Below are 22,320 nucleotides of genomic sequence, written 5' to 3' on the forward strand. Positions count from 1 at the left end.
CGTTCGGTCGCCGTGAAGAGAAATTTACTGTTTCGCACCACATGTTAACCATAAAATACTCATTTCTGGTTCCTGTTCGCACCAGCGGATATATATACTCCAACTCGTACATGGCCACTACAGGAGCCGATATCGCAGTCTAAATACTTACGCGCCTTTGTTGTAGACGCCGAGGGCTCACCCCACTCACTACGTTACGATGCATTCCGACGCCACCTTCAGCAGAGATGAGTGAGGGTAAGATTTTATACAGGGTGAGTCACCTAACGTTACCGCTGGATATATTTCGTAAACCACATCAAATACTGACGAACCGATTCCACAGACCGAACGTGAGGAGAGGGGCTAGTGTAATTGTTTGATACAAACCATACAAAAATGCACGGATGTATGTTTTTTAACAGAAACCTAGTTTTTTTTTTTTAAATGGAACCACGTTAGTTATGTTAGCACATCTGAATATACGAGGGGCGTTCAGAAAGTAAGCTCCGATCGGTCGCGAAATGGAAACGACTATGAAAATCCGATAAAGCTTTGCACAGATGTGTTGGGTAGTGTCTCTAGTATAACCCCAGTTAGCATCACGTCGCTCTTCTCATTTCTGAGCTCGCAGTGAGTGCGTAAAGATGTCTAGAAAATAGTGTCTGCCGCCAAGTACGAGGGCCTGGTGAGAAATTTCGCCTGAAGCTATGCAGCTAACATTACATAACTGTCGTGCTTTTTCTTCATCAAGACAATTCTCAGCCGCATTCTGCAGGGGCAATGAAGATGCTCCTGCATCGTTTTCAAATGGAAATGTTAGATTACCTACAATACAGTCCGCAATTGTCTATCCCTGAGTTTCATCTCTGGTCACATGAACCGCTGTCTTTGAAGACAACATTTTGACACAGACAACGAGGTGTAGGCCAGCGTGGAGAATTGGCGGAAAGCACTGGCGGCTGCCTTCTATGATGAGGCTATTGAAAAGTTGGTACAACGCTATGACAAAAGTCAGAACGGCGACTATGTAGAGAAGTAGCTGAAAGGTGTAGCTAATTGTTACAAGTAAAACATTTCTGATGTTCACTGTGGTTTCAATTTGGCAATCAATCGGAGCTTACTTTCTGAACAGGCCTCGTATAAACAAATACGTAATCAGTGCCGTTTGTTGCATTGTAAAATGTTAATTACATCCGGAGGTATTGTAACCTAAAGTTGACGCTTGAAACCTCCGACGTTCAGTTGCGTGTTGTAACAAACACGGGCCACGGTCGGCGAGCAGCATCTGCAGGGACATGTTTACGATGACGACCGTGTTTACGAGTGAGGCTGTAGTGCACTGTTGTGGTTTGGTCTAGCTGTCGCAGTGTCCGCATGTAGCGCTTGCTGCTATTGTTATTCTGCATTCGTCTCCGCACGCAGACCAACTGTAGTGCACCGTGTTACCAGACGTCTGTAATGGTGTAGTGTTGTAGGAACTGTGACCATGGTGTATTCTAACTCAGAAAAGGCGGAGATGATGCTCATCTGTGGCGAGTGTCGACGAAATGCTGCTGAAGCCTGCAGGGTGTATACAGAACGGTACCCGGACAGAGAGCATGCAACGTGCCGCACATTGCAAAACATCTACCGCCAACTGTATGCAACAGGTATGGTCGTAGCACGCAAACGGGTCCGTAACAGGCCCGTCACAGTAGAATCGGGTGCAGTTGGTGTGTTAGCTGCTGTTGCCATGAACCCACACATGAGTACACGGGACATTGCGAGAGCCGGTGTCCCCTAGACCTAGAACTACTTAAACCTAAAAACCTAAGAACATCACACACATCCATGCCCGAGATAGGATTCGAACCTGCGACCGTAGCAGCAGCGCTGATCCAGACTAAAGCACCTACAACCATTCGGCCACAACGGCCGGCAAGATAGGTTACAATAGACTACTACCTTTTACTGAGAACTATCACTTAACGTTAATATCTATGGCTATCTTGTATAGGAAAATCAAAGGTCACACACCGTAAATGCGTCTATATCAATTTATGGAGGTGTTTTGGACGATAACAAATATTTGATGCAGGAATTATTCTGTTGCCGAGGTCAGTGCTTGCGTCATAAGTTAAACACCGTGTATTATAAGTAAACGATCTTGTAACCATGTTTTACTTTCCTAATATATAGTGTCATGCGCATACTGCATCAACACTGCTTTCACCCGTTTCATGTGTCGCTACATCAGCAATTACATGGTGATGACTTTAATCATCGAGTGAAATTCTGTCAATGGGCATTAACAGAGAATTCGTTGCAGTTCTACCTGTTTACCGATGAAGCGGGTTTTACAAACCACGGGGCAGTGAATCTACGGAACATGCATTACTGGTCCGTGGACAATCCTCGCTGGCTCAGACAGGTAGAGCGACAGCGACCGTGGACTGTAAATGTATGATGCGGAATCATAGGCGACCACCTCAATGGTCCTCACTTCATTGCAGGCGCCCAAACAGCTGCAAATCCATCGCGTTTCTACAGAATTATCTGCGAACGTTACTCGAAAATATCCCACTGGAAACGCGTCGACGTATGTGGTATCAGCATGATGGTGCACCTGCATATTCCGCAATTAACACTAGGCTGACCCTTGACAGGATGTTCGACGGGCGTTTCATAGGACGTGGAGGACGCATAAATTGGCCAGCCCGTTCTCCTGATCTTACACCTCTGGACTTCTTTCTGTGGGGTACGTTAAAGGAGAATGTGTACCGTGATGTGCCTACAACCCCAGAGGATATGAAACAACGTATTTTGGCAGCCTGCGGCGACATTACACCAGATGTACTGCGGCATGTACGACATTCATTACGCCAGAGATTGCAATTGTGTGCAGCAAATGATGGCCACCACATTCAACATCTATAGGCCTGACATGTCGGGACACACTCTATTTCACTCCGTAATTGAAAACGGAAACCACGTGTGTACGTGTACCTCACCCCTCATGGTAATGTACACGTGCGTCAGTGAAAAAGACCAATAAAAAGGTGTTAGCATGTGGACGTAATGTGCTGTTCGAGTCTCTTCTGTACCTAAGGTCCATCACCGTTCCCTTTGGATCCCTACATAATTCGGTGCTCTCCGATACACACGATCGAACAGCGGAGGAGTGGTACTCAAGTGTCAACTTTAGGTTACAATACCTCCGGATGTAATTAACATTTTACAATGCAACAAACGGCACTGATTACGTATTTGTTTATATGTTCAGAAGTGCTAACAAAACTAACGGGGTTCCATTTAAAAAAAAACGTAGGTTTGTGTTAAAAAACATACTTCCGTGCATTTTTGTATGGTTCGTATTAACCAATTACACTAGCCCCTCTCCTCACGTTCGGTCTGTGGAATCGATTCGTCAGTATTTGATGTGGTTTACGAAATATATCCAGCGGTAATGTTAGGTGACTCACCCTGTGGTGTCACCGCTAGACACCACACTTGCTAGGTGGTAACTTAAATCGGCCGCGGTCCTGTAGTACATGTCGGACCCGCGTGTCGCCACTGTGTAATCGCAATCCTAGCGCCACCACATGGCAGGTCACAATACACGGACTAGACCTCGCCCCAGTTGTACGGACGACATAGCTTGCGACCAGACGTACGAAGCTTTCCTCTCATTTGCCGAGAGACAGACTGAATAGCCTTCAGCTAGTCCATAGCTACTACCTAGCAAGGCGCCATTTGTATCAGTGCTTATAGCGTACTAATATTCAAGAGAGATGTATTCCAACAAGAGAATAAAGATAAGTATATTATTCCAGCTACGTACTTTTCTTCTTATTCATTAATAAGTCTCATGTTCCAGTACTTCACGCCCGTCTGCGTTAGTTTAGCGTGCACCTAGCTACCTCATTGTGTCTAGGCTGTATGGTCTAGACACAACATTATTTGGCGACGAGTAAAAGAGTTTGTATTGATTCGTGTGTGTCATGGCTTCGCCACAATCTCCAGATGTACTGTCCGAATTTTTTCGCTTGCAGAATCAGCAGACGCAGGCGTTATTGGAAGCCATTGGACAGCTCGTCCAGGGTCAACGTGCGCTGCAAAACGATGCGGCAGCCGCCGCTTCTTCGCTACCGCTGCCACAAAACGCTGCTGCACCTCCCTTTCGGCCATACGTGGCGGCCGATGAGACCTGGCAAGAGTGGTCTCGCCAGTTCAACTTTCACCTAGCAGCATACAGAATTCAAGGTAATGAGCGGCAGCCGTTTTTGCTTTCTTGTGTAGGTGTGTCTACCTACCGTGTGATAGTGAAATTGTTTCCCCGACGCGACGTAGCAACTCTGTCCTACGAAGAAATTTTGTCTGCTTTAGATGCCTATTTCAAAGAAACAGTCAATGTAGTTGCAAAACGGTATACGTTCTTTCGTACAAAACGTACGGCCGGTCAGACTAATAGGGAGTGGGTTGCAACTTTGCAAGGACTTACTAGGGAGTGTGCCTTTGAATGTGACTGTGGCCTCCCTTATTCAGATACTATGGTGCGTGATGCAATAGCACAGAACGTGTCTGATGTTCGAATACGGGAACAGATTTTGAAACTAGTTAATCCCTCCCTTCAACAAGTGATAGACATATTGGATAGGCAAGACACACTTGACTTTGCTCAGGCATCATTTGAAACTTCGCCAGCAGTGTGTCACATTAACCGGCCCGCCGGGCCCGCTGCACGGGACGCTAAGCGGCCCTCGCGCCCGTCGCAGCCTACCTTGCAAACACGTGCGGCGCGTAAGCAAGCAAATGCAGTGAAATCATGCCCGCGGTGTGCAACTAGACATTCGCGTGAAAATTGCCCGTCACGCCAAGCTATTTGCTTTTACTGTCAAAAGAAAGGACATGTTCAAAGTGTTTGCCAGAAAAAGCTTAGATCAGACAATCACAATAATTCCAGGCCCTTTGCTTCGCGCCGGAATCGAACCCAGGACAATCCGGCTCGTGGACCTTCACCCATGGATATTCATGTGGTTCATTCCCACCCGTCCAGTGACACTTTAGCTAACAGTGACTGTGTTCGTCCCACCACATATGTGCGTCGACGTCGCCGAAAATCACGTAAAGTCGCAAGTGCTTCTGTACCTGTATCAGTTCAAATTGCACGAGACAGTCGCTCTTGTCGTCAGCAGGACAATAAACGTTTTGTGGACTTAGACTTTGAAGGCAAAGTGATCCCATTCCAGCTCGATACCGGAGCTGCAGTTTCATTGCTCAATCACGACACGTACAAACAGCTGGGCGCACCGCTATTGCGTGCCGCAAATGTTAATTTAACTAGTTACTCAGGACAGCAGATCCCTGTGTTCGGACAGTGCAGCCTTATTGCAACATACAAGGGACAAACGAAACTTGTGTCATTTTACGTTCTTCGTTCTTCTAGTGCAGTGAACTTGTTTGGTTTAGATTTGTTTCAATTGTTTAATATGTCTATAGTAAATCAGGTCCTATCAGTGAATCAGACTGTGCCTTCCGCCAGTGTATCTAGTCTTTGTGAAGAATTTGCAGACATTTTTGCACCGGGCCTTGGTTGCGCTAAGAACTATGAAGCACATTTGGAATTGAAAGACAACGCGCAACCGAAATTTTTCAGAGCGCGCAATGTTCCCCACGCATTGCGTGCTGAGGTCGCAAGAACATTGCACGATTTAGAATCTCAAGGTGTAATTGAACGTGTGCAGGCTTCTCTCTGGGCCTCACCCTTAGTAATTTTGCCAAAACCTTCCGGAAAACTGAGACTTTGTGTGGACTTCAAGGCAACTGTGAATCCACAACTTGTGACTGCAACTTTTCCTTTGCCCCGCCCGGAAGATCTTTTTGACAAACTGTGCCCGGGAAAATATTTTTCAAAATTGGACCTCGCAGATGCGTACTTGCAACTACCTGTGGACGAAGACTCCCAGCGCGTCTTGGTGGTAAACACGCATCTTGGCTTGTATCGCTTCAAAAGACTGCCATTCGGGTGTGCATCCGCCCCTGCATTGTTTCAGCAATATTTACAAACTATTTGTGCGTCGGTCCCTACTGCTGCGAACTATCTGGACGATATTGTGATCTCAGGACAGACAGAAGCAGAACATTTGCAAAATCTCCGAACATTATTTCAGGTATTGCGTCAGAATGGTCTTCGCTTGAGGAAGGACAAATGTGTTTTTTTTGCTCGGGACTTACCCTACCTGGGGCATGTCATCAATGCCCAAGGTATACATCCGAGTCCAGAGCACCTCCGTGCCATACAGGACTTACCTGCTCCGCAGAACTTAAAACAGCTACAGAGTGTGCTGGGTAAAATTACTTATTATTCAAAGTTTGTGCGCAATGCTTCTTCCATTTCAGCTCCGCTTCATCGCTTACGCCGTAAAGGTGTTCCGTTCGTCTGGACGACGGAATGCGAATGCGCCTTTCGCCAGTTGAAATCGGCGTTACTTTCAAATACTTGCCTTACGCCATTCGATCCCCGAAAACCCCTTTTGTTGATGGTAGATGCTTCGGAATTCGGGATCGGTGCTGTGCTTGCGCACAAGGATGGCTCGCATGATCGCCCTATTGCCTTTGCGTCCAAATTGCTCTCATCTGCGCAAAGAAATTATTCACAAATAGAGAAAGAAGCTTTAGCTCTCGTGTTTGGTGTTACCAAGTTCCATGACTTCTTGTATGGTCGTCACTTTACCATCATCACGGACCACAAGCCTTTGACATCGCTTTTTCATCCGAACAAGCCTGTACCTCCACGTACAGCGCAGAAATTCATTCGCTGGTCACTTTTTCTCTCGCAGTACCGCTACGATATCTTGTATCGGTCCACTGCTAAGCACGGCAACGCTGATGCGTTGTCCCGTTTGCCTGTTGCTGAGGATAAAGCATTCGATTCTTCCGAACTTGCTTGCATGTTCATTGATTCGGAAGCCGATGACGTGGTCGCATCGTTTCCGATTGATTTTCGTCGTGTAGCTACAGCCACAGCTGCTGACCCTGTCCTTGCTCCTGTTTTGCGTTTTGTTGCTACGCAATGGCCCTTGTCAAAGTCACGGATCGAGGATCCTTTGGTTCGCCGTTTTTTTGCTCACAGGGAGAGACTTTTTGTACGCCGTGGTGTTTTGTTGTTGCGTTCGGATAATGATCAGTCCAGAGTCGTGGTCCCACGTTCGTTACAGTCCTCTGTCTTAAAGCTTCTTCACCGAGGACATTGGGGTATAGTGCGTCCGAAACAACTTGCTCGTCAGCACTGTACTTGGTTCGGAATCGATGCTGCGATTACGAATATGTGCTCCTCTTGCGTGGCGTGTGCCGAAGAACAATCCGCACCGCCGCGGAAATTCTTTGCATGGCCGACCGCCACTTCCCCTTGGCAACGCTTGCACATCGATTTTGCTGGTCCATTCTGGAATGCTCGATGGTTGGTTGTGGTCGATGCTTTCAGTAATTTTCCTTTTGTTGTCCGGATGTCTTCCACGACGTCTTCTGCCACAATCCAAGCCTTGTCTGCTATCTTTTGCATTGAGGGTCTTCCGCAGACTATTGTTTCCGACAATGGCCCACAATTCATGTCCGCAGAATTTGTCATTCTGCAAGGCCAATGGTATTCAACATCTGACGTCCGCGCCGTTTTCGCCTCAGTCAAACGGTGCCGCTGAACGATTGGTCCGGACTTTCAAGTCCCAGATGTTGAAATTGAAAGCGTCGCATTCTCGGGAGGACGCATTATTGCTCTTTTTGTCTTCGTATCGCTCTCAGCCCCGCGATGGTCGCTCGCCGGCTGCGTTGCTCCATGGTCGTTCTCATCGCACCTTGATGTCTTTGCTGCATCCACCACATCAGGTTCTTGTGCAGCGGCAGACTCCTGCTTTTGCTCCTGGCGACGTTGTCTATTATCGCAACTATCGCGGTTCACAGCGTTGGCTCGCAGGGCGCATTCTTCGCTGCCTCGGCCGCGCGATGTATTTGGTTTTGGGGGCCTCTGGTGAGGTGCGTCGGCATCTCAATCAGCTGCGCCTCTGTCGTCGCCTGGGTTCTGCCGCTCCCCGTCTGCTTTCAGCGATGGTGCCGTCAGGTCAGCGCCCTGGGGACCCATCTACTGGCTCGCCTCATCCCCAGGTGTTACCGACGCTGCCTTCCATTTTGCCTCATGGCGTCGCGCCGCCGCCGCCGGCGCCGCCCGCAGCGGACGCTTCGCTGCAGCCGCCTGGCGCCTCCCTGGGTCACGCGCCGCCGCTCGCTTCCCGTGCCCAGCCGTCCTCCGCCATGGACCTCTTGCCCGCTCCGGACCAGATGTCGTCGTCGCGCGTCGGCTTCCCCGACGCAATGGAGGTCGACTCTTCGGCCCCTCGTGTCTCATTACGTGCGCATCCACCTCATGTTGACGTGCACCCTGGACTAGGTTTGCAGGCGTTTCCTAGCTCTCCTCGGACCGAATGGCCGGGTGCGGGTGGCACAGCCTCGCCTGTTGTTAGGCTCCCCACCTCATCGCATACGTCAACATGGGGTCCTCCCCACGGCGGGCGGAAGCCTTATCTCACGACCGTTCGCCGATTTGCGGGGGAGGAATGTGGTGTCACCGCTAGACACCACACTTGCTAGGTGGTAACTTAAATCGGCCGCGGTCCTGTAGTACATGTCGGACCCGCGTGTCGCCACTGTGTAATCGCAATCCTAGCGCCACCACATGGCAGGTCACAATACACGGACTAGACCTCGCCCCAGTTGTACGGACGACATAGCTTGCGACCAGACGTACGAAGCTTTCCTCTCATTTGCCGAGAGACGGATTGAATAGCCTTCAGCTAGTCCATAGCTACTACCTAGCAAGGCGCCATTTGTATCAGTGCTTATAGCGTACTAATATTCAAGAGAGATGTATTCCAACAAGAGAATAAAGATAAGTATATTATTCCAGCTACGTACTTTTCTTCTTATTCATTAATAAGTCTCATGTTCCAGTACTTCACGCCCGTCTGCGTTAGTTTAGCGTGCACCTAGCTACCTCATTGTGTCTAGGCTGTATGGTCTAGACACAACACACCCTATCATATTGGTGTCGATATGCGAACCCTTATACTCTGCACATAGCTTACCAATTCGGTATGGTTCTCGGAGTCTGTACTGTACCTGGCTGTTGAAGTCTGTATATGGGAGAGAGATTGTGTTTGTTACCCTTCCTTTACGATGAAGCATAGGTATGTGAACTTACAGAATAATCTACGTTGGCGTATTGAAAATTCTCATGAGTTACGCCAACAGCTTCTACTTTACGTGGAAACAGAATTGACGTGTGTTAATTAACACAACACGATGTACTGGACCGATCTTTTCCCACAAAGCCATGACTTGTGATAGGTTACAAAATGATGCAAATGGCTCTGAGCACTGTGGGACTTATCATCTGAGGTCATTAATCCCCTAGACCTAGAACTACTTAAACCTAAATAACCTAAGAACATCACACACATCCATGCCCGAGATAGGATTCGAACCTGCGACCGTAGAAGCAGCGCTGATCCAGACTAAAGCTCCTACAACCATTCGGCCACAACGGCCGGCAAGATAGGTTACAACAGACTACTACCTTTTACTGAGAACTATCACTTAACGTTAATATCTATGGCTATCTTGTATAGGAAAATCAAAGGTCACACACCGTAAATGCGTCTATAGCAATTTATGGAGGTGTTTTGGACGATAACAAATATTTGATGCAGGAATTATTCTATTGCCGAGGTCAGTGCTTGCGCCATAAGTTAAACACCGTGTATTATAAGTAAACGATCTTGTAACCATGTTTTACTTTCCTAAATATAATTAAATAAAAGAAATAAAAATAAAAATGACGTGGAGATGTGAGGTTCCAGTACCAGCGATTTTAAATATTTGTCACACATATTCCTTAAATGTAGTCTTTTTAATGAATTTCGGGGGACGTAGTTCGCAGATAAATACGGAACAGTCGCTCCATAGGTGGACGCGCAACGGTATCGTTTGCGGAACACCGGGGTACAGAATACATTTTGAATGCTTATCGCACCCTGAGGAGTTGTCATCTAATGCGAAGTGTCGCCTCGCCACCTCGGCGCAGATCCAGATAATTGGGCTCATCGTCCTAAACGCCCTGTGGCCAGTGTAATTTCCTCTCGGAGAATTGCGTCCAGTACCTTCTTGTAGACTGCTTCAGCAGGTCAGTGCACCTCGCATTCGTAATATGTCAGGGACAATAGAGGACTCCGTAAAGCTGTGACAATGAGGCTCGCTTTTTATCTGGGATCCTGAGTGTAGTTAATGTGCCATTACTATGTTTCATTTAATTATTATTGTTTATTGGTTTTAGACAAAACCCTTTCACAAGATAAAATTATGTCACATAATGCTTAGAACAGGACATATGTCTGACTTTATTACAAAATGTAAAACAAAATATATTACTTAAATTGAACTTTACATTTGTTGGATAAAAAGTAGTGGTAGCACTGCCGAAACGTGAAGGATATGCGTCGCGTGGCATGTCCGCTGTCTGGAACTGACAGCAGATGTTATGTTGAAGTAATGCAGTGAGCGGCGATGGCTGTCTTTGAGTCAATTACTGCGTGTAATGTCTGAAAGTGAGTGAGGCCCATCCCAACAGGACGTTTAGGAAACAAGAAAACCATGAGTCAGTCAAGTCTGGAGCGACACGTGATCGGAGTGCACAACAATGTTTGCTTCTGCCACTGAATCCTGTCAATCTTCATGGCAGTGCACAGTGCCACACGGCGAACCCCGTGCAGCAGGTCCTGCGATATGTGGGAGTGGGACATATTGGAACATTCACCATATTCACCCGGCATGACTCCATGCAATAAGGTGTTTTCGCCAAAATCAAGGAGCCTTTTCGCGGAACGTGCTACAACACAAGAGAAGACAGCATCCTTGCCATAGGGCGGTACTTGTGACAAATCGAGAGAGTCGGACGCGCTGACGGAGTTCCTCACCTTTCATCCCTGTGGGGGAAGGTGATCGAGGTATGGGGCGATTATATTGAGAGCATGTTATATGGTGGACGTCTGTAAATAAATTCTGCTATGAATTATAATCGTCTTGACACTACTTTTACTCCAACCCGTGTATAAATGTAAGGGAGCGATTACGCAAAAGAGTTAGTCCAAACATCTTGCTATACGAGTACATATAGAGGTACACATGAGGGAAATTAGGAAAGTCTCCTCAGACTTTTAATTGCCGTTTTGTAAGGACGGATGAAATGGAAAAGCAACATACTTATTCGTGGAACTAAGAGATACTTCAAGAGGAAAATGATTCCTAATACTTAAAAATTATACAATATAGGTGTTGAATGAATGTCTCTGTTGATCAGTTGTCTACATCTACATCCACATGGATACTTTGCAAATCACATTTAAGTACCTGGCAGAGATTCATCGAACCACCTTCACAATTCTGTTATTCCAATCTCGTATAGTGCGCGGAAAGAATGAACACCTATATCTTTCAGTACGAGCTCTGATTTCCCTTATTTTATCGTTGTGATCGTTCCTCCCTATGTAGGTCGGTGTTAAAGAAATATTTTCGCATTCGGAGGGGAAAGTTGGCGATTGGAATTTCGTGAGAAGATTCCGTCGCAACGAAAATCTTTTAATGATTTCCAGCCCAAATCCTGTATCATTTCTGTGACATTCTCTCCCATATTTCACGATAATACAGTTGTGGAACAAATAACCCCAGTGTATTAACAGATGTGCAATGTCGTGTTCAGTGAGTCTGGATTCATATTTTGGGGAGTGTATTAATTTTAAATCGTATAATTTCATCATTATTCATGTGACCTGCTCCTTGTACGTTGATCAAGAAAATTTCTTGTGTCGTGAGTGCTGAGTTGGGTAGACGGCTTCTAATCTGTTGCTCAATATACCAATACAATGCTCCTTGGATGTTACGATCCATGTGCACTAAAATTATCCACCTACGCTGTGGCATCGGAGCTATCGGTACCACATTGACAGTTCTCAGTACTTCCACCAAGGGTTTTACAACTACTCAACCGCTACCCTCGAAAGAGACTGTGGTGAAGCAGCTTAAATCACTTATTACAGGTAAAACCTCTAGTCCAGATTGTATACCAGTCAGGTTCCTTTCAGAGTATGCTGGTCCAATAGCTCCCTACTTAGCAAGCATATACAACCGCTCACTAGTCGAATGATCTGTAGCTAAAGACTAGAATTTGCACAGGTCACACAAGTTCCCATGAAAGAAAATATGAGTGATCCACTGAATAACAGACCCACATCACTGACGTCGACTTGCAGAAGGATTTTGGAACATATTCTGTGTTCGAACACTATGAATTGCCTCAAAGGGAACGATCTATTGAGAAATAGCTAAGACGAATTCAGTTTTTGTGAAACACAACTAGCTCTTTATTCTCAAGAAGTAATGAGTGCCATCTACAGGGTATGTCTAATTGATTACATATTTTTAGAGTTGTAGGAGGCTTTTGACACCGTTCCTCACAAGCGACTTCTAATCAGATTGTGTGTCTATGGTGTATCGATGTAGATGTGTGACTGGATTCGTGATTTCCTGTCACAAGGGTCACAGTTCGTAGCAACCAAAGGAAAGTCTTCGATTAATATCTGGCGTTCCCCAAGAAAGTGTTTTAGGACATCTGCTGTTCCGTTCCTGTATGAACGACATAAAAGACAGTATGAGGAGTCCTTCTAGATTGTTTGCTGTTGATGCTGTTATTTACCGTTTAGTATAGTCATCAGATGATCAAACTAAGTATCGGCATGGTGTTTAAAGTGCCATTTGTCTCTAAGGTATGAAAAACGTGAAGGTATCCAAATGAATAACAAAAGGAATGCTCTAAATTTCATTTACACGATAAATTACACAAGTCTAAAGGCTGTAAATATGTCCAACTTCTTAGGGATTACAATTACAAATAACTTACTTTGGAACGAACATATAGCTAATGCTGTGGTGAAGGTAAATCAAAGACGGCGATATACTGGCAGAACACTTAGGAAGTAAAACAGGTCTACTAAAGAGACTGCTTACACTACGCTTGTCCGTACTCTTCTGTAGTATTTCTGTGTGGCATCAGATAGGACTGATGGAGCACATCGAAAAAGTTCAAAGAAGGTAAATTCGTTTCATAATATCGCGAAATAAGGAGGTAGTGCCACGGATACGATATGCGAATTGGTATGACAATCATTAAAACAAAGACAGTTTTCATAGTGGCAGGATCTTCTCACCAAATTTCAATCTGAAACTTTATCCTCAGAGTGTGAAAACGTGTTGTTGGCGCCCACCTACATAGGAAGAAATTATTATCATAATAAAATAAGATAAATTAAAGCTCGCACGGAAATATTTGACTGTTTCATTTTCCCGCGCGCTGTTCGAGAGTGGATCGGTAAAGAAACTGCTTGAACGTGGTCCCATGAACCCTCCGCCAGGAACTTAAATGGGAATTACAGAGTAGTATGTAGATATAACGCATTCGTAGAGTCAACACATATAAGTGCTTTGTAGACTTGCTCACCAACTACGTAAAGGATGGCTTGGTGAATAGGAGAGAGTGCAGTAGTTAGTATCAACGTTCTGTCCGCAACAAAATGGATTGGCACCACCCAGTTTGGTCGTAAACAAATGCGTCTCCCGCATAGATATTCGATGTTTTGGAATAATCCGTTAACAACATGTACCAGTCATGACAGTAACGATCCAATTTTGGCAGCATAGAGGCTCTCATTTCACTCTACGTTACGGATCCCTTAGTTATTAGTCCATCATATTCACAACAGTAAATGTCTGAAGATATATGGTTTCATTGACATTAGTTTTCCTGAGCGAAAACTTTCTGGTGTGGCATGTTCGAAGATTTCACCACACTATATGATACTGATAGTAGGCATCTGGGGTTTTTTCATCCATTATTACACAATCTGGATATTATTAAGTAATAGAGGCCATTTCTGTTGTAATGGATGAATGATAGATGTCCTGCCCCTCAGACTGTCTCGACAACGCCGGCCTGAGTGGCCGAGCGGTTCTAGGCGCTACAGTCTGGAACTGCGCGACCACTACGGTCGCAGCTTCGAATCCTGCCTCGGGCATGGGTGTTTGTGATGTCCTTAGGTTAGTTAGGTTTAAGTAGTTCTAAGTTCTAGGGGACTGATGACCACAGCAGTTAAGTCCGATAGTGCTTAGAGCCATTTGAACCATTTTTTGTCTCGACAACTTAAGAACTTTCGTCCCATAACTTGCATGACACATAAGCGTGTAGTCTTCATACACACTCCACAAATAAACAGACCAGTTGATAGTTTACGATCTATAATCTTCAATCGTGACGCAGGAGAGGAGTCATGCACCATGCAACCATGTTCCGCCTTAGTTCCGGTTAACTGTTAGTACGTACGAGGGTCCTACGGTCGGCTCCCCATATACTGCAGAATAAAGCTTTCAGTATTTCAATTCTCTTGTGCACGGTAGGATGAACCTCATTGGTACGTATTTGCTACATCAGTCGAATTTAGAACCTCATAAGCAGAAATTTAACATGAACAGATGCTCAGATAGTATGTTTACTAGAGAAATAGCTTCTATGTTTATGTTGCGTCTAGTACAGACACGGCTTTTCTTACTTACTACGTGCATTCCCTGGTCGATTAAACCTGTTACCACAACGCCGACACCTCGCGGCACGTTCTTGAGGGTCTAGCTATGGTCCTTGTGCTTGGCATACACGATCTGATCAAAGGAATCTGGACACATGTTAGAGTAAATTAATATTAGATGTGTCCACTCTTCGACCTTATGACGTATTGAACTCTACTGGGAACACTTCCAGTGAGGTGTCTGAGTGTAAGTGGAGGAATGGGAGTCTATCCATCCTCAGGAGCAGGAACCAGAGAAGGTACTAACTCATTCCAGAGGTGTTGCATTGGGCTTGACTCAGGGCCATGAGTAGGTAAGTCCGTTTCTGTAATGCTATCATCCACAAATAATTTCCTTACAGATGCTGCTTTATGACAGGGTGCATTGTCATTCCGAAACAAGCAGTCGTAGTCTCCGAATTGCTCCTCTACTTTACACAGTACATGATGCTGTAAAATATGTTAATAACATTCCACATTTACAGTTTTCTTAAGCACAATATGGACACCACATCCTAACAACGAGAAACACCCACATACCGTCACACAATGCGATGCTACAGTAATAAATTTGTTTCTGAATGCAACCACGGAATATTGTCTTCGATTTGTCTCTGTGTGGTTGCAGTGGTTCCGCATTATAAACTGTAGCTGTTATTCACAATCAGGAAAAATGACAGCAATTACTGCTTCATCGTAAAGGAAGGGTAACTGGAACGCAATCTCTCTCCCATATACGGACTTCAGTAGCCAGCTACAGTACTGACGCCGAGAACCATATCGAAGTGGTAAGCTATGTGCAGAGTATAAGGGTTCGCATATCGACACCAATATGATATATAAAATCTTACCCTCACTCATCTCTGCTGGAGGTGGTGTGGGAATGCATCGTAAGGTAGTGAGTGGGGTGAGCCCTCGGCCTCTACAACAAAGCCGCGTAAATATTTAGGCTGCGATATCGGTTACTGGAGTGGCCAAGTACAAGATGGCATGTGTCTCCGTTGGTACGAACAGGAACCAGAAATGAGTATTTTATGGTTAACATGTGGTGTGAAGCAGTAAATTTCTATTTACGGCGACCGAACGGAATCTTAGGCTAACTCTAGTGGAAACGTGAGTAGTGTGAGAGTCCATGTAATATGAATGCACTTTAGACAGGCGCAAGGAGCTTTTCATGTAATCAGCTCAAAACAAAACAAGTGTTAATCACAAACTGTTTAATTTCAAGATCCCTTTTCGTCATAGTATTTTCGTTAATTCAGTTATATTCAGGAGTGGCAGTAGCAGATTGAGGGAACACGTGTCACATAGCCAAACGGTTATCGAAGTTATTACGGTGATACCTCTACGTCGGAGGTTGGGTTGTTCGAAAATGCTGTCTAAAAATAGTCTGATGACTGATCAATATATCAGTAAACAATAGATCAAGAAAATAAATAATCCGTAAAATCGGCAGAAGGACGGCCAACTTATACCAAAAAATGGTTCAAATGGCTCTGAGCACTATGGGACGCAACTGCTGTGGTTATAAGTCCCCTAGAGCTTAGAACTACTTAAACCTAACTAACCTAAGGACAGCACACAACACCCAGCCATCACGAGGCAGAGAAAATCCCTGACCCCGCCGGGAATCGAACCCGGGAACCCGGGCGTGGGAAGCGAGAACGCTACCGCACGACCACGAGATGCGGGCACTTATACCCACTTATGTAACCCACACACCAGTCTGACATGCTAAATGGGCAAACAGTTTCTGGGATTGCTTTTAAAGCCACTCGTAACTCGTCTAGTATACTCCCGGCTAAACGAGACACGCCATCTGCCACACTATCCTAGCCTCACACGGTGATCCGAGCAACCTACGCTCGGTTAGTTTCCTGTGCAACACTGGAGATAGTCCCTGCCCGGTATGCACAATACCCTGTAAGTTAGATTCGCCTCATAATTTCAGCACAGAGACAGACCAAAACAATGCGATTCTCTTGTATGATTAGTTGTTCCCTCAGTCTGTGTCCAAGTATTCGCCTACCGTATACATTCATAGTCCACAGTAATCCACAATGCACTGGAATAGATGATGTGTCATGGAGAAATGAAGCTCCTCATTCAATCCCATTCCATTAGCGGTCTTTAAAAAACGCACCTAGCACAGAAAATTGTCCAGAAAGCGCAAGACTGCCTTCCGCACTTGCAGCTGCAGAAGGAGGAGTCAGCATCACGTCAGGTAGCAACTACAAAGAAATGGGAAGAAACAAGCTAGCTGATATAGCTGCTAATGAAGCATACAGACGTGGTCGAAATCAACATTATGCCACTTCCCTATATGATACAATACTTCTGTTGAGATGGAAACCCATTCACCAACGAGAGGAAACGTAGGTGTATGAGACCAGCAACGAGCTGCGAATAGTAAAATTTATTAGCTGTGCATAGAGTTTCCTCTCAAGTCACAAAGACACAATGAAGTTGCATTCACCTTTCTCCATATAGGACGTAGCCTCCACAGTCATGGTGTAGAATACCATAGTGTCACCTCCACGATATTTCGAAGTGGGTTCGATGAGCAACGTTCATCAGCTTGTCCCCAGCCTCATATCCACTTAACTCTCTGAAGCAACATATGGGATGCTTCTTATGAACGTTGAAAAAACTCCGAAGCGACGTAGATGACAGTGAGACAAGTAATTTAGTATGAGACAAATGGCTCTGAGCACTATGGGACTTAACATCTGTTGTCATCAGTCCCCTAGAACTTAGAACTACTTAAACCTAACTAACCTAAGGACATCACACACATCCATGCCCGAGGCAGGATTCGAACCTGCGACCGTAGCAGTCGCGCGGTTCCGGACTTAGTATGAGACACATGGGGATACAAATGTCAGGAAATACCATCAAAAATATACAAATGTTGAACGTGTGACGTCACCAGATGATGTACCGAGGCGTACGAGAAACACATGCCGCGACGCGTACGTCACGAAGGTAGGCCGAGGTCGCTCGAACGTTCAACTCAGCAGACAAACTACGTTTCTACACTTGTTAACTCGTAACTAGGTGTGTACGTACAAATAAATCGCATCTTCTACTGAAATCCGCTATTACGAAGTCTTACTGTTATTAGTCCTATAATGATCGGAAGTCCATAGGCCTACCTGTAATTTATTACGGCTCTAGTGGGATAGAATAAAATTAAAATCATGCCAAAATAACTATCAGTTGCATAAGGCACCGCTTGTTAAATGAAATGAGGACTATAATGATCGGAAGTCCATAGGCCTACCTGTAATTTATTACGGCTCTAGTGGGATAGAATAAAATTAAAATCATGCCAAAATAACTATCAGTTGCATAAGGCACCGCTTGTTAAATGAAATGAGGACTGTTAAGCAGAAGAGACTAATTGCTGTAAACAAGCCGTTATACCATTTATTTCAAATACTCATCTTAAATTTTGTTGTAGTACTGTTAATCACAAAGAGGTAATAATAGCAGATTCCAGTAGAAGATTCCATTCTCGTTAGTACGTGCACGCCCAGCTGCGAGTTAACAGGTTTAGAAAGGCATTTTGTCTGCTGTGAGCGTGAGAGTTCAGGTCTACGTTCGTGACGTACGAGCCGCGGCCAGTCATCCTCGTGGGCCGCGTGACGTACCTCTCCTGACGTGTAGCAGTTGAGGCTATCGGTCCGGCGCACCTGATCATCCCAACACAATTAAAGTTTTCACGTCGGCGTGTCTCCGCGACACTTCAGAGAGTGGGGTTCAGGATTCGAGTCACGCATCTAACAGGCAGTATTTTTTTTTTTTTTACAGCGTAGGACAATTATGTATTAATTTATTAATACATTTACCGGTCTTGCGGTCTCAGTAAAACAAAAAACCAACCGTATTGCGTCACAGCGGACTGAGTATAAGCTTCCGCACTGCGTCATTACCAGCATATGACCTACGTTTCCTTTACTGCATTACGTCTGTATACAAAACTAGAAAAGGTAAAAGAAAGAGAAACAAAAGAAGAACAGCGTTTGCTTAGTTTCAGCTGTAGCTGTTCGACGTTTGTACCGTTTGTTTGAATGCAAGTATGGCAACGTTCAGCTATCCCTTCATGCAGGCGCTTGGAGAATATCCTCCGTATTTTGGATGTGACAACACAACATTGATCAACATACTTTTGGAGTGTATCCTGACATTTGCGGCCCCATGTGCCTTGTATAAAATTACTTCTCTCAGCGTCATCTATGACGCTACGAGTTTTTTCAAACGTTGATAAGAATTACTCTGTAGAGCGTAAACACCTGCTGCCCATGTTGCTCTTCGGAATCGCTTCCTTGCTAAAACGGGCAGTAAGCAATTAGTTGCCCCATCTGTTGTGCGCAGAAGGAAATACACTCCTGGAAATTGAAATAATAACACCGTGAATTCATTGTCCCAGGAAGGGGAAACTTTATTGACACATTCCTGGGGTCAGATACATCACATGATCACACTGACAGAACCACAGGCACATAGACACAGGCAACAGAGCATGCACAATGTCGGCACTAGTACAGTGAATATCCACCTTTCGCAGCAATGCAGGCTGCTATTCTCCCATGGAGACGATCGTAGAGATGCTGGATGTAGTCCTGTGGAACGGCTTGCCATGCCATTTCCACCTGGCGCCTCAGTTGGACCAGCGTTCGTGCTGGACGTGCAGACCGCGTGAGACGACGCTTCATCCAGTCCCAAACATGCTCAATGGGGGACAGATCCGGAGATCTTGCTGGCCAGGGTAGTTGACTTACACCTTCTAGAGCACGTTGGGTGGCACGGGATACATGCGGACGTGCATTGTCCTGTTGGAACAGCAAGTTCCCTTGCCGGTCTAGGAATGGTAGAACGATGGGTTCGATGACGGTTTGGATGTACCGTGCACTATTCAGTGTCCCCTCGACGATCACCAGTGGTGTACGGCCAGTGTAGGAGATCGCTCCCCACACCATGATGCCGGGTGTTGGCCCTGTGTGCCTCGGTCGTATGCAGTCCTGATTGTGGCGCTCACCTGCACGGCGCCAAACACGCATACGACCATCATTGGCACCAAGGCAGAAGCGACTCTCATCGCTGAAGACGACACGTCTCCATTCGTCCCTCCATTCACGCCTGTCGCGACACCACTGGAGGCGGGCTGCACGATGTTGGGGCGTGAGCGGAAGACGGCCTAACGGTGTGCGGGACCGTAGCCCAGCTTCATGGAGACGGTTGCGAATGGTCCTCGCCGATACCCCAGGAGCAACAGTGTCCCTAATTTGCTGGGAAGTGGCGGTGCGGTCCCCTACGGCACTGCGTAGGATCCTACGGTCTTGGCGTGCATCCGTGCGTCGCTGCGGTCCGGTCCCCGGTCGACGGGCACGTGCACCTTCCGCCGACCACTGGCGACAACATCGATGTACTGTGGAGACCTCACGCCCCACGTGTTGAGCAATTCGGCGGTACGTCCACCCGGCCTCCCGCATGCCCACTATACGCCCTCGCTCAAAGTCCGTCAACTGCACATACGGTTCACGTCCACGCTGTCGCGGCATGCTACCAGTGTTAAAGACTGCGATGGAGCTCCGTATGCCACGGCAAACTGGCTGCCACTGACGGCGGCGGTGCACAAATGCTGCGCAGCTAGCGCCATTCGACGGCCAACACCGCGGTTCCTGGTGTGTCCGCTGTGCCGTGCGTGTGATCATTGCTTGTACAGCCCTCTCGCAGTGTCCGGAGCAAGTATGGTGGGTCTGACACACCGGTGTCAATGTGTTCTTTTTTCCATTTCCAGGAGTGTATCTTACCCTATCACAATACAAATACTAAAATCTCACCTACATGTCAACTTAATTTGTGCCGTCAAGTGTTCTGTCGAAGCATGCCGCGTCTTTTGACCATCGGTAGAAAATTTAAGCTCTACAACTGGCAGAGGTTAACTTACTATTACACGTGTCAAGTTAGAACCGAAGAAAGAAAGAAGATCGGTTAAAAATAAATTTTCTTTGACGTTGATGTCATAAGAAACAAAGCATTTTTTATAAATGTCTGTCTTGATCACATATGCTACACAATTTGCAATGACCGGTGGTTTCGGTTTGCTGTCGCACTGGTACTGATGCAAATAAGTGATCAGCATTATAGATTCAATAACTTAAAAAGAATATTCTTAATCATTAATTAAAATTATTTCACATAACGAAAAATGTTTCTAACAACAAAATAGTAAATGAAATACAATATGTAGAAATAAAAACTTGTACTTGTAGTGTGAATAAAAAGCATAAAAATTAGTTAATGGTCAATTAGTAGAAAACATTGTGTGAAAATCATAATAAAAGGAGTCAAAATTAAGAAACAGGTTATTAACAGAAAACCTTTCAGCATGATAAAGGAAATAAAACACGACATTGTGTGGAAGATGGTTAATGAAACAATAATTATTTAATTAAAAGTCTCGAGAGCCGATCGCGCATTCAGAGGACAATCCAACTGGCGCCGCGTCGTGCTCTCTCTCTAGGATATTTTTGTTTCCCTATAGTGCTGCTGGCGGAAGGAGGCCCACTCTTCTTGTCGCTGATGGAAAGCGTACACTGCCGCACGATGAGCTGCTGTTTCACTCTAGTAAGTTCAAAAATTGATGACATAGGCACTCAAGCTAAACTTAGTCAGTGCGTCAAGCAAGGAGACTGACTGTTGTTTCCTCCGTACGTAGATTTCAATTTCTTCCACTAAGCTCAATAACTTCCCTATCGTGTCCAAATGGAACACTTCCAAATTATCGTGAATGATCGCTGATACATGTTTTGGCTTATTCAAATATTTACTGAATACGGTCTTATTTTGAGTATTCGTAAGTTCTTTGAAGAGTCTTAAAACTACTTCCCACCTGTACAAAATCTCCCACAGTACTGGCAGTTGCCCCTGTACTAAAGATAATTATTAGTGCTATTTCCAACTTTTGGTGTTGTCTAGAATCTGTTCCGGCCGGCCGTTCTGACCGAGCTGTTCTATGCGCTTCAGTCCGGAACCAGGCTGCTGCTACGGTCGCACGTTCGAATCCTGCCTCGGGCATGGCTGTGTGTGATGTCCTGATGCTAGTTAGGTTTAAGTAGTTCTAAATGGTTCAAATGGCTCTGAGCACTATGGGACTTAACATCTGTGGTCATCAGTCCCTAGAACTTAGATAAGTAGTTCTAAATCTAGGGGACTGATGACCTCAGATGTTAAGTCCTATAGTGCTTAGGACCATTTGAACCATCTGAAGAACCTGTAGCACCTTTTGTCCGAAATCCAATCTTGACTTTGGTTTTTCTGCAAGCTTCTGCATTTCTGTCAGAAAGTGCTCCATTCTATGACATTGTCACAAACAACTTGTCGTCTAGACTTACTGTCTTCGTCTTGTCATGTAGTTTTGACGTTAGTTTTTTATATAAGTTCTTTACATCATGGTCCTTGTATCATTTTGCCTTGGTTACTTGTTTAATATCGTTCAGCTCTTCCGCTTCGTCATTACGTTGAAGTAATAGTCTTAACATTGTGTTCATCATTACTGTGAGACATGCCAATTTATACTTTCTATGGAGATACGACTTCACATTTATGACCGCGTCAATGGGTGTTGACTTGTAAATGT

The sequence above is a fragment of the Schistocerca nitens genome, chromosome 3 (assembly GCF_023898315.1).
Source record: "Schistocerca nitens isolate TAMUIC-IGC-003100 chromosome 3, iqSchNite1.1, whole genome shotgun sequence".
NCBI lineage: Eukaryota > Metazoa > Arthropoda > Insecta > Orthoptera > Acrididae > Schistocerca > Schistocerca nitens.